Source organism: Colius striatus, chromosome 4, assembly GCF_028858725.1.
Source record: "Colius striatus isolate bColStr4 chromosome 4, bColStr4.1.hap1, whole genome shotgun sequence".
NCBI classification, from domain to species: Eukaryota; Metazoa; Chordata; class Aves; order Coliiformes; family Coliidae; genus Colius; species Colius striatus.
Genome location: NC_084762.1, coordinates 33,392,783 through 33,406,341, shown reverse-complemented (window position 1 = coordinate 33,406,341; position 13,559 = coordinate 33,392,783).

Sequence of the window (13,559 nt, the reverse complement as noted above, 5' to 3'; positions counted from 1 at the left end):
GATTAGAAGAACAATTCATATGACTAGACCATTTAAAAGACTATAATTCAATAAGGACAGAAGAGGCAGAAAAACAGAATCAAAAACCCCAATAGATTGTTAAAAAGCTGAAGACAGTTCACAATCATGGAAGGTTGTAATTTTATGATTAAGACTATGTAAGGACTCATATGCTGGTTCTAAGTGATGGTCCATATAGCCCAGCATCCTGATCGTGGCCAGGGCAAACTAGAGATGCACTGTGCAGCCTGATCTTGCCTTTACGATCACTGGTGCCTAAAAGTGTGCTTACCAGGCATCTCGTTGAGCAGTGGTCTCCAAAGCTTTTTGATCATCTACCCCATCAGTAAAAAATTTTTGAGCAGGAAGTACCAATATTTATTTGTTTATTTATTTACACACTGTATACTTGTACTAATGAAGTTCTGTGTTACATTCTTGTGCCCCAATGGATTGTCTTGCAGAGCCCCTGGGGTGCATGTACCTCACTTGGGAGATCATGGTTATAGAGGCTGGCCCATCATGTTAGTAGCATTTCTAGAAGCAATAAACAATATTTTTTAAACACAAGGTGTCTTGCAGCCAATGCAGACATTAGTTACTGGACTGCATTCAGATGGTAAAGACTGGCTCTATTTGGCTGCCAGTAATCACCACCTCTCGCATTTACTTCATGCACACTGAATGCAATACGGGCTAGAAACAGCAAGGGACAATTTGTCCAAGCTTAAAAAAACCTACTGCTTTAACAAGCTAGGAACATCAATTTAATGTGGGAAATATTAATAGGAACTGGAAATTGTTCAAGAACATTCTACTGGGTAAGTGCCACAAATTTGCAAGTAGAAAAGAGTTCATGCAGGGGAAGAAAGAATTTGTGAAATACTGAAGATGCAGAAATGCTGGTCAAACATTAGCAATGGAAGTACAAAGAATGCAAAAAAAGATAATAGCAGTAAACTGCACATTTTAAAAAATCTACTCTGCGGAAAATAGGTATAAAAGAAAAGGTCAATGGGCCACATAGTTAAAAGGAACATACAGGAAACACATTAGAGTAAAAAATTCCTGCACCAGACAAAGGCTCAGAAAAGACAGATGTGTTCATTACTATTTCTCTTCCGATTTCAGAAAGAAGCAGGAGTATAAATCTGCCCAATAAAATGTTGTAGGTGGAACAGGAAACCTGGCATCCAGAATGAAGAAAAATACGATGTGGAGTCAGCTGCAATTACACAGGTACAAATGAAGCAGCATAGAGGGAAACAAGCAGCATAGAAAAACGGAAAATATCAAAGATCTTTGAATTGCCAGTGTATTCCAAATATTGAAAAAGAGCAGAGAGATGAACCAGGAAAATATAGATCTGTTAGCTGGGTGCTGAACCTGTACACAACATAATGAGAAGTTTCATTTAGAAGCCCACCAATATAGAATTGAACACTTAAGGTGCAATTAATAATAATCAATACGATTTTGTAGAATGCAAGTCTTTTAAAACAAACCTTATTTTATCTCTGCAGATTTCTTTTTGTTAACAGCTATTGCTCTGATTCACAAACTGTGTTCATACAATGTATTCACAGGCCTATATCTTCAAATCATTTCATAGAATCATAGAATCATAGAATGGTAGAGATTGGAAGGGACCTTTAGAGATCATCCAATCCAACCCCCCTGCAGAAGCAGGTCCACCTAGATCAGGTCACATAGGAACATGTCCAGGCAGGTCTTGAAGACCTCCAAGGAAGGAGACTCCACAACCCCTCTGGGCAGCCTGTGCCACTGCTCCGTCACTCTCACAGTGAAATAGTTTTTTCTTATGTTTAAGTGGAACTTTTTGTGTTCCAGCTTCATCCCATTACCCCTTGTCCTGTTACTATCTACTATAGAAAAGAGGGATGTCCCAACCTCCTGACACCCATCCTTTCGATATTTATAAATGTTAATAAGATCACCCCTCCATCTCCTCTTCTCCAGACTAAACTTGACCACAGATTTTGAATAACACGTTTTATGGACCTAAAAGGATCTAACTTGGAATTGGTTTCTATCAGTCTATTAGTGAATGATTTTGTCATTCCTAGTTTCCACTGATTAAATTTGCACAGGATAAAAAAACAAGTGGGATGCTAAGGAAGGAGAACCGGCAATTTGTAGAGAGTCATCTGAATTGCCTGATTAAAAGAGGATATTAAGAAATTACATGGAGATTTGAGGATGTGTATTGAGGAGTAAGAAATACAGTCTTACGATACTGACAACTCACTTCAGAGCAGGGACTCAGAGAAGCATATATGATATGTACATATGATAAGCATATATGAAGATCATAATAAATTAAGCGGAATGTGGTGTAGCTATTTTCCAATGATGTCAGGGGATGTGAGCCTTGGTGGAACCTAACAACTTTGTCCTGGCAGTCTGAATGCTCCAGTGTGTCTGAAGTTGTAGGTCTGTTTAGGGATGAGCTTTCATCAGGAGCCTGAGTTTCCTGGCAGGTTTATTTTCTGTCTCTGAATGAGAAGGAGCAGCTACACTTTCCTGAAAAATTTGTAGATCAACCTGCAAATATAAGTCTGATCTAGGAAGGGCATTCCTGACCTCCTAAAGGCATCAATGCCAACCCAAAATTTACAACATGATAAATGCTGCAAAAATAAATTTTATGGAATTACATTCAAATTCTGAATGTATCTTTCCTTGCCAAAATCATGATCCTTTTTATTCCTTAACTCTGATTTTTATTGACATGAATGTGTTAGTAATGTCCATTTCCATCTGAATTCTCAGCTACAGACATGACTGTTCATGCATAATTAAGAGTATGTTCCATTCACTAATCATTAGTAACCATGGATCTTGCTAATATATACAAATATCTAAATGGTGGATGTCAGGAGGTTGGGACATCCCTTTTTTCTATGATATCTAGCTTCTGCAGGGGGGTTGGACTAGATGATCTCTGAAGCCCCCTTCCAACCCTACCACTCTATGATTCTACAATTCTATGTTCTAATTTGGCATCCAAACTCCAGTAGTTAATCATGGAGCAGAAAAACCTCAATGTAACTGAAGTGACCAATTATATGTCACAGGGAGCAAATAGTCAAAGTTAACAACTCATAGGCGCTGACAATATCTCCCTTCTAAATCTTCAGATGAGGACTTGGAAAATTAGTTTATCATGAGGAATCAAGATCAGCTTATGAATGACTTGTGAACAACAACAAAAAAGCTACAATTATCCCAGAATCCATTTACAATGAATCCAGCCCTAGCAACCTCCGTGCTAATACTGCATTGCTGACCCAAGAAGATATTCTATTTTCAAGCACCAGCAGAGGTATCTCTTCACACATCATCTTGATAAAGGTTGCATGAAAACAGACCCAATTCTCCTTCTGGTGCAAACTGCTGTCTCTATCATTTTTGACAGAGGTCTTCCAGTTTCATCAGCTCAAAATCTAGAGCTGAGCAATAATATCAACAGCCATGGTAATAATAAAATATTACAGATTGTTCATTTTCTAAAGGACATATGTATACTAGCTTTTAATAGGCTTAATATGCTTTGTGTATAGCTTTTATAAACAGTTATGCAGCTTACTGTCCATATTCATGTTCAGATTTTTGCAATATCTCCCACTTGTTGCTCTGTAATTTTCTTTTCTCACAATTTCTACACAAACCTCTCTTCAGCAACTTTTCCCTTGTGCTGCTTTGACTTTCCAGCAGTTCCACATCTATCTGAGAATGCAGTTTTTCTCTTTACTTCACTGCCAGTGATCTATGTTAATTAGTATAGACTGACATTTTTTGTTTCCTAGGGTTATTGCGTGATAACCTGTCTGCACCTGGTGTCATGACATGTTTCCCTTCACGTCTGACACCTGCGCCTCATACATGTGTCACATTTAACTTGTTGATGCTTCTAGTCTATCCTGTATTTGACTGTGGGCAATAAATCTATTCTTCATCCATATTCTGGTATTGGTAGATATCCACGGGGCTCGTGTGATAGATATGGCTCGTGTGATAAAGTGTACTGCTGTGCTTCAGAAGCACTTGATAAAAATTGCATTAACTATGCTCCTATGAAGACTCAGCTTACCAGTTTCCATGCAAGCTTTGCTATTTTTGGTATGCTGCCTCCTACATTTTACCTCTTGCAGATTTTCTAACATTTTATTTCATTTCCTTAGTGAAAACATATGGCAAACAGATGCCTGAGCAGGGCCCTAGGCACCCATCTTTTTTTCCAGGCTTTTCGGGATATCTGGGAAAATTCTGAGATGTATCCTTATATGCATCATACTTGAAGTTTGTTTCAAGTGTTACCTTTTCAGTGACAGGCATCCTAAAAGCCACTGATTTTAGAGGTGTGTCATTTTAAAATAAAGTTTCTATTTCTTTTTTTTCCATAGGCAACCTTGAAAACTTAAATAACCACCAAGTTTCAAAAACGGTAGCAGTTGGGTATCAGTGAGAGGAAGCAAGGATGATCTAAAGATCTTCTTTTTCCTTCTCACGTGCACCTCTCCAAATTTAAAATAAACCAGTTGAGGTTCATCTATAAACATCAGTTTATTAGTCGCTTCCTAAACCTTAAGTAATGCTTTCCACACAATCGCATGACCATGTCTCTATCAGAGATAACAGTGAAATGATCTGAAGACTTGAAAATGCTAAATTTAGCTCTGCTTAAAGAATACTAGTCCCCTCTGAGACCAAGATTTAGCTATTTTGCAGAGATTATGAGAGTGCTGAGTTTGGGCAGCAGCCTCCTACTTGCTGTGGCCAAACAGCATGGGAGAGAGCATCTTCCAGATCAACACAAGAATGAGAAAGTCCTCAGCAGAGCTGCCAGTCTCTGTCATACACTTTTTTTCCCAGATAGCAGCCTTGCTTTATACTGTAATTCTTCTCTCCTCTTTGTTGTACTATCCTAGGGCAATGCATTTAAAATTAATATTTTAATAAGTTGAAAGTATTTATTAATTTGTAAAGTGTATGTGTATATTCTGGAGAAAGCTTATTTTCATAACAGGAATGATACATGGATATCGGCATTCTTTATTAATGCTGCTCTGCAACTAATTGCTCACATGGGATCTGAAAGTCAAGAAACAGTTTCTCCATTTTCCCTCTGCTCTGCTCCCTTTCCAGGATTCACTCTGTTACAGAAACACGAAATATTGAGCACAGGATTTAAGATGCAATGATGTGTTGGGAAGAGGCTACTGAGAGCCACACGTGTGCAAGGTGGCAGACTTACCCTTATTACTGAATCCATCTCCCAGTCATGAAGATATCCAAGGTGTGTCAAGATTTGCTCCAGGTATCAGGCATCAGGATGGAGATTTATTCACAAAATGCAAATGCTTCATTTAGAAACTATTTAAATGAACAGCCTCTTGAATTTATTGTCATACTTCCTTTTTCCTTTCTCATTAAAAATGTTGCCTTTTTTCACAAAGGATGAGAATGCTGCAATGCACCATTTTCTGTACAGACATGCAGCAATCAGTTAACGATGAATTAGATGATTTTGCCATTTATAAGACATGCAGTGGAAGCCAATACATAGGCTGAATGAAATTGCTCTGAAAGGCATAGCACATGGTCAGGAAAAAACTATCAACTCTGAGGCCACAAAGTTCCTTCAGAAGTGATTCATAGGTATCTTGTTCCAAATTTTATGTCAAAATTATCTGGCAAGAAAAAAAAATGTGAAGCAACTAAATCAATGCCAAACCGACTGTTGTATGTGGTCTGGAGTGATGTGTGTTGGTGTGTGTTGGAGTGAGTCCATAGGAGGGCCACAAAGATGGACAGAACTCTGGAGCACCTCTCCTGTGAAGACAGGCTGAGAGTTGGATTTATCCTGGAGAAGAGAAGGCTTGAGTGAGACTTACAGCAGACTTCTGGTAGCTAAAGGAGGCTGACAAGAAAGCTGGGGAGAGGAGAGATTTAGATTGGATAATAGGAAGAAGCTCTTTACTGTGAGGGTGGTGAGACACTGGCAAAGGTTGCCCAGAGAGGTTGTGGATTTCCCATACCAGGAAACATTCAAGGCCAGGTTGGATGGGACTTTGAGCAACCTGATCTAGTGGAAGACATCTCTCTGCCCATGGCAGGGGGGTTGAAACTCGATGATCCTTAATCCTTCCAAGCTAAAACATTATATGGCTTTCAAGGGATGTTTCTTTTTCTCCTGAATAGCTTGTATCAATATAAAATGTTCCTTAGAAATGATGGATTCCTTTTTATTGTCCACAGAGAGGAAAGAGCTAAAAAAAATAATGACACATTAGCTACTGTAGATATGTCGTGGTTTTGCCCAGCCAGCAATGAAGCACCACGACAGCCTCTCGCTCGCTGCCCCCCCTCCACCCCCACACTCATTAGGATGGTGGAGGCCCCAGTAAAATAGGAGGAAAAAACATAACCAAGGATGTTGTGGATTGAGACGAGGGCAGGGAGGGCTCACTGCCAATTGCAGTTCTGGGCAAAACAGACTCCAGTACTCGACTTAGAGAGGAAAGTAGGAAAGTTTATTCTACAAGAAACAGAATGGAATAAAAGTAAAAAAGGGAGCAGGATGATGAAAAAATTACAACCAGCACTTTAAGATCTCCCTCCACCATCCCTCCTTTCTTCCCAGGCCCAGCTCACTGCTCCCGATATCTCTACCTCCCCCCTGCTCAATGGCTCAGGAGGGCAGGGAGTGGGGGATGTGGTCAGTCTCTCACAGATGGGCTGTGCCGCTTTGCTCTTCTCAGATGAGGATGACTCCTGGCATTCTTCCCCTGCTCTGATACAGGATCCCTCCCCCAGGACACAGTTTTTAACAAACTTCTTTGGTGTGGGTTGTTCCCAGCAGCTGCGGCTCCTGCCGATATAGGGTCCCTCACACGGGACGCAGTCCTTAATGAACGTCTCTGGCGTGGATTCTTTGCCATGGTTGCAGTTTGTGCAGATACAGGGTCCCTCCCTCAGGACAAGGCCTCTTCTGGGCATAATTTTAATGAGCTGCTTTGGCATGGGTTCTTCCCCACAGTTACAGTTTCTGTGAATATGGGGTCCCTCACACAGGACACAGCCTCCTCTGGCCGTAGTCACTGCCCCTGGTACGGGGTTTTTAATGAAATGCAAACAAATCCCAGCTTCACCAGTCCTCTCCGCAGGATGCAGGGGAGTCTCTGCTCCAGCACACCTCCTCCTCTCTTCCCTCACTGACCTTGGAGTCCACATGGTTGCTTCTCTCTGTCTTCAAACTCCTTGCACCACCACCAGCCAGAAAAGAAGGGACAGAAGAAGAAGAAACAGGAAGCAGCCTCCTCTTCTGGCTTCTTCTTAAAAAGTGATCGTGGAGGCGTCCAATTGGCTCAGCCCCAGAAGTGGGTCTGGCTCGGAGCTGGGGAGAGTTTCGAGCAACTTGTTACAGGAGCCATCTTTACAGCCCCTTCCCCCTTACCAGAAATGGTTTCATGTCAAACCATGACAAGGTAATTGCAAAGGGATACTTATTTTTTCTTCACCACATATACAAACACATAATGCTTCTTACAGATAAAGGAGCATTTTTTGCTGTCTTTATCAAGATTGGGCTAAAAAATACAGAAAACTTAGTCATGCAAGTCGTCACAGAATCACAGACTCTTAAGGGTTGGAAGAGACCTCAAAATGTCATCCAACCCAACTCCCCTGCTAGAGCAGGATCACCTAGAGTAGGTCACACAGGAACTTGTCCAGGTGGGTTTTGAATGTCTCCAGAGAAGGAGACTCCACAACCCACCTGGACAGTCCATTCCAGTGCTCCATCACTCTCACAGTGAAGATGTTTTACCTTATGTTTCCTTGGAACTTCTTATGTTCTAGCTTGTACTCATTGCCCCTTGTCCTATTATTGGACATCACTGGGTCATGATTGTGGCTGCTGGAAAGAAACAAAGCCCTACAGCCATCGCAAAAGCTAACTTTTTAGTATCTATAAAGCATCTTCTTCCCCAAACTCCAGCTGGTTAGCTGCCACTCAGTTAGAGTTGTTTATTATTTGTGCAACATTGGCAGCAGCCACCTGTGGTGACAGTGGTGGTCCAGATAGACCTGCTTGCCTCCAGCTGAGATCTCTCAGGCACACTGGCCAGCAGGACTGATGGGCACCCTCAGACCCACCATCCTTTTTCACAGAAATGAGGCAGAAGATTCTTGCTTCACTCACTCCTCCATAACTTCAGACATCTCTGCAGGTCTCCTTATGTTTTGCGCCTCAGCCTCTGACGTAGGCTGTTGAATATTTCCACAGTGCTCTCTTGATAACATGTTTCTTAATTTGACTCAATGTTCCTAGTCATCATTTGACTATTAATTAGCAAATGTATGCGAGTAAAGCATTTGGTAGTTTGTCTTTTGTAGCCACATTGGGCAGATGCAGACCAAAGGCTGGGTCAGACTCCACTGGGTGTAGAAGAAATCATGTGTCGCCCCATTAGTGCCTGCTCTGTGCACAGTCCTTTCATCCTGTGCCAGCTTCTGCTTCATCTCTGCCTACAGCACCACAGGGACCACAGGAGAAATGTGACTGGAAAAAAAAAAGTGATTTCTGATTTAATGCGATGAAACACTTGTATTGCTTTCTAAAATGTATGCACTTTTTTTCCCCCCTCCTGGAATAACAGTTTTCAGAGAAAACTGATTGCCATCACATGCATTAAAAATGGAATTTAACGGTGACTTTATCAAACGCACTGGAATATTAGCAGATATGTTACATGCATAAATGTAACATGTTTCACCTTCCCTATCAAATCCAAGAGCTTCTTATTTTCCATCCATCCACTCAGACACACAGTTATTCATTAGGTACAAAAATGAACCACACACCTTAAATATATTCAGATTATTGTAAAACTGCCTCCACCCTGCTACCAGAATTGCCAAGGTAAAAATATCTGTCTCTTTCTCAAAAGATAGATGGTGATAATATAGAAATGTTTCTACATCCAAAGCGCCTATACTAATACAAGGAGTCAATTCTATTTAAAAATAAATTCACACTTGAACAGTTGCTGTACCCGATACACGTATTTCGTGCACACACACAAAATTGTTTAAAAAGTTGTGTAGCTCTAGTCAAGCATTTAGAAGTTAAGAAATAAAAGATAGAAAAAGAATCTGCTGTGCCTGAAGAAACTTCCATCCCCCACTTCCTATGTAAGTATTGCGAGACAGTCCTTAATTAGATGAAAATGAGATTTTTTTTAAAACTCAGGAATCCATCTTGTTTAATCCAAAGAACATCCTTTTCTCTTCAAATTGTTCTGTCTGAGCTACCTGTGTCATGAACACCTAAAACATTATTTAATATCCTCTCTGGCCTAATTTTCTAGGCAAACAAAGCTCATGTCATGTTATGATTCTGTTCCTTGGTCCTCCACTGAGACCTTTGGAACCCACTATGTGGTTTCAGTCAAATTCAAAAGAAAAGTAGAGGTTTCAAAGCAGAAAATCTGATCCAAGTTTCAGGACAACTGGGAAAAGGTGAAAGTCTCCAATGCCCCCACCAATGAAAAGGCTGAAGGTAAATCCTGCTCTATCATCAGCATTCAGGTGGTTGAGCCCCAAGACCCTGTGTCATGGTTTGACATGACAGCCTTTTCTGGTATGGGGGAAGGGGCTGCAAAGATGACTCCTGCAAGAAGTTGCTCACAACTCTCCCCAGCTCAGAAAAGGCTCACTTCTGGGGCTGAGCCAATTAGACGCCTCCACGATCACTTTTTAAGAAGAAGCCGGAAGGGGAGGTGTCTTCCTCCATCTTCTTTCTTTCTTCTGCCCCTTCTTCTCTTCTTCTGGCTGGTGGTGGTGCAAGGAGTAGGAACGGTGAGAGAAACAACCATGCGGACTCCAAGGTCAGTGATGAAAGGGAGGAGGTGTACTGTAGCAGAGACTCCCCTGCATTCTATGGAGAGAACTGGTGAAGCTGAGATTTATTTTCATTTCTTTAAAGACCCCGCATCAGCGGTACAGACTCATTCTGATAATGAGCCCGCATCAGGGGCAGAAACTCATTTTGCTAAAGCTGACCCCGGACCAGGGGCAGCGATTCACTTCATTAAAGGCCCCGAGCCAGGGACAGTGATTTTGGCCGGAGGAGGCCTTGTCCCGAAGGAGGGGCCCTTTATCACTATGGCCGGAGCAGGCCCTGTCCCGAGGAAGGGACCCAATATCCACAGCTGCAACTGTGGGGAGGAACCCACGACAAAGCAGCTCATTAAACTTATGCCCAGAAGAGGCCTTGTCCCAAGAGAGGGACCTTGCAACTGCAGAAACTGCAACCGCGGTGAAGAATCCACGCCAGAGATATTCACCAAGGACTGTGTCCCGTGTGAGGGAACCTGTATCGGCAGAAGCCACAGCTGCTGGGAACAACCCACACCAGAGAAGTTTGTTAAGGACTGTGTTCCGGGGGAGGAACCCCGTGTTGGAGCAGGGGAAGAATGCCAGGAGTCATCCTCATCTGAGAAGACAGAAGCGGCAAAGCCCATCTGTGAGAGACTGACCACATCCCCCACTCCCTGCCCCCCTGAGCTGTTGCGGGGGGAGGAGGTAGAGATATCGGGAGCAGTGAGCTGGGCCCGGGAAGAAAGGAGGGATGGGGGAGGGAGATCTTAAAGTGCTGGTTGTAATTTTCTCATCATCCTACTCCCTTTTTGCTTTTATTCCGTTCTGTTTCTTGTAGAATAAACTTTCCTACTTTCCTCTCTAAGTCGAGTACTGGAGTCTGTTTTGCCCAGAACCATAATTGGCAGTGAGCCCTCCCTGCCCTTGTCTCAATCCACAACAATCTTGCTTATCTTTTTACTCCCATTTCACTGGGTCCTCCGCCATCTTAACGAGGGTGGGGGTGAATGGGGGCATCGAGCAAGAAACTGTCGTGGTGCTGTTGTGCTAGCTGGGCCAAACCACGACATTATTGGCGCCCAACGTGGGGCCCCGAGTCTGTGGGACTTGGAGCATTACAGATTAAATTTGAGACAAGGATACTAATTGGGAGTGGTAACGGGCAAAACATGAACTGTACCGCTGACTATTGAGGTTTTAAGTGGTTCTACCTTTGGTGAAGGGTCGAGGGGTGGATTTTTAACACCTCCTTAAAAAGCAATTCGTGAAGGCGAGGGGTGGAATGTCATGGTTTGACATGACAGCCTTTTCTGGTATGGGGGAAGGGGCTGCAAAGATGACTCCTGCAAGAAGTTGCTCACAACTCTCCCCAGCTCAGAAAAGGCTCACTTCTGGGGCTGAGCCAATTAGACGCCTCCACGATCACTTTTTAAGAAGAAGCCGGAAGGGGAGGTGTCTTCCTCCATCTTCTTTCTTTCTTCTGCCCCTTCTTCTCTTCTTCTGGCTGGTGGTGGTGCAAGGAGTAGGAACGGTGAGAGAAACAACCATGCGGACTCCAAGGTCAGTGATGAAAGGGAGGAGGTGTACTGTAGCAGAGACTCCCCTGCATTCTATGGAGAGAACTGGTGAAGCTGAGATTTATTTTCATTTCTTTAAAGACCCCGCATCAGCGGTACAGACTCATTCTGATAATGAGCCCGCATCAGGGGCAGAAACTCATTTTGCTAAAGCTGACCCCGGACCAGGGGCAGCGATTCACTTCATTAAAGGCCCCGAGCCAGGGACAGTGATTTTGGCCGGAGGAGGCCTTGTCCCGAAGGAGGGGCCCTTTATCACTATGGCCGGAGCAGGCCCTGTCCCGAGGAAGGGACCCAATATCCACAGCTGCAACTGTGGGGAGGAACCCACGACAAAGCAGCTCATTAAACTTATGCCCAGAAGAGGCCTTGTCCCAAGAGAGGGACCTTGCAACTGCAGAAACTGCAACCGCGGTGAAGAATCCACGCCAGAGATATTCACCAAGGACTGTGTCCCGTGTGAGGGAACCTGTATCGGCAGAAGCCACAGCTGCTGGGAACAACCCACACCAGAGAAGTTTGTTAAGGACTGTGTTCCGGGGGAGGAACCCCGTGTTGGAGCAGGGGAAGAATGCCAGGAGTCATCCTCATCTGAGAAGACAGAAGCGGCAAAGCCCATCTGTGAGAGACTGACCACATCCCCCACTCCCTGCCCCCCTGAGCTGTTGCGGGGGGAGGAGGTAGAGATATCGGGAGCAGTGAGCTGGGCCCGGGAAGAAAGGAGGGATGGGGGAGGGAGATCTTAAAGTGCTGGTTGTAATTTTCTCATCATCCTACTCCCTTTTTGCTTTTATTCCGTTCTGTTTCTTGTAGAATAAACTTTCCTACTTTCCTCTCTAAGTCGAGTACTGGAGTCTGTTTTGCCCAGAACCATAATTGGCAGTGAGCCCTCCCTGCCCTTGTCTCAATCCACAACAATCTTGCTTATCTTTTTACTCCCATTTCACTGGGTCCTCCGCCATCTTAACGAGGGTGGGGGTGAATGGGGGCATCGAGCAAGAAACTGTCGTGGTGCTGTTGTGCTAGCTGGGCCAAACCACGACACCCTGTTCCTCAGGAAACTTGCCTTCACCCTCCCTGCTGCAACCAGGGCCACTGCATCCCTGCCACAGCCCTCACCTGGCCTTGCTTTTCTGAGCATCCGCTTTCTTGAAAAAGCATTCCAATCCTGAAAATGCTCTGGGTGTGGTACCTTACAGTTTGGGACCATGAGGATTACACTGTAATGTCTACATCAGTGAATTCTGGTTTTGCTCTTTTATTCTGTTCCTTGGTATTCACATTTCCCACAGCCTCTTGCTTTTGTCTGGCTGATCGCGTTTTGGTCCTATAGTTCTTCACCACCTCGCATACTCAGTTTGCCATTAAAACTCCTCATCTAAGCTGAACATTTGGACTGTGCCATTTAGGCTTGCAGCCCAGAAGTCTATGGTAAAAATCCCACACACAAGGCAATTTCAGTATTAGTTGATAAAATTCCCCTTCTTTCTACACACACAAGTCACCCTTCAGTTAATGTTTCCAATAACTGCCCGGTCTTCGCTACCCTTCAGTGTAGCTGAGATGGAGCTGGGTCACAGATCACAGCAACAATGCCTATGTCAAGAAAAAAAAAAGGATGTTAAAAATCAGCACACTACCTGAGGGTTCATTAGCCATCTCTGACAAACATGGATATTGGACAACATATTGTCATTTTGCTAAACACTGTCAATGCAGATGTTTGCACATTGGCAGGAAATCGATTAAATCCCACTGTTCTATTTATTCAGCCTCTGCTTCCATTCTGTCTCATAAGACAGTGGAGTAACAGTAGAAGGTGGATAACCTCTGGTGTATTCATACCTGCCAGGCAACACATACATGTGCATTCTCACATAGGTTTTGTTGTATGTGGCTTTACAGTCAGTCCTCATTAGCGCAAACAATAAATGAAGTATCAGGCAGTGAAAAACTAAGAAACCTTTCAGTTTGGCACTCCCTGTGATACACTGCAGCAAATCTGCTGGTGTCCATGAATATCCAACTCATCTCCCAGGAATTACCATTTCTCCATTATGTAAAATTCTCGGTGTT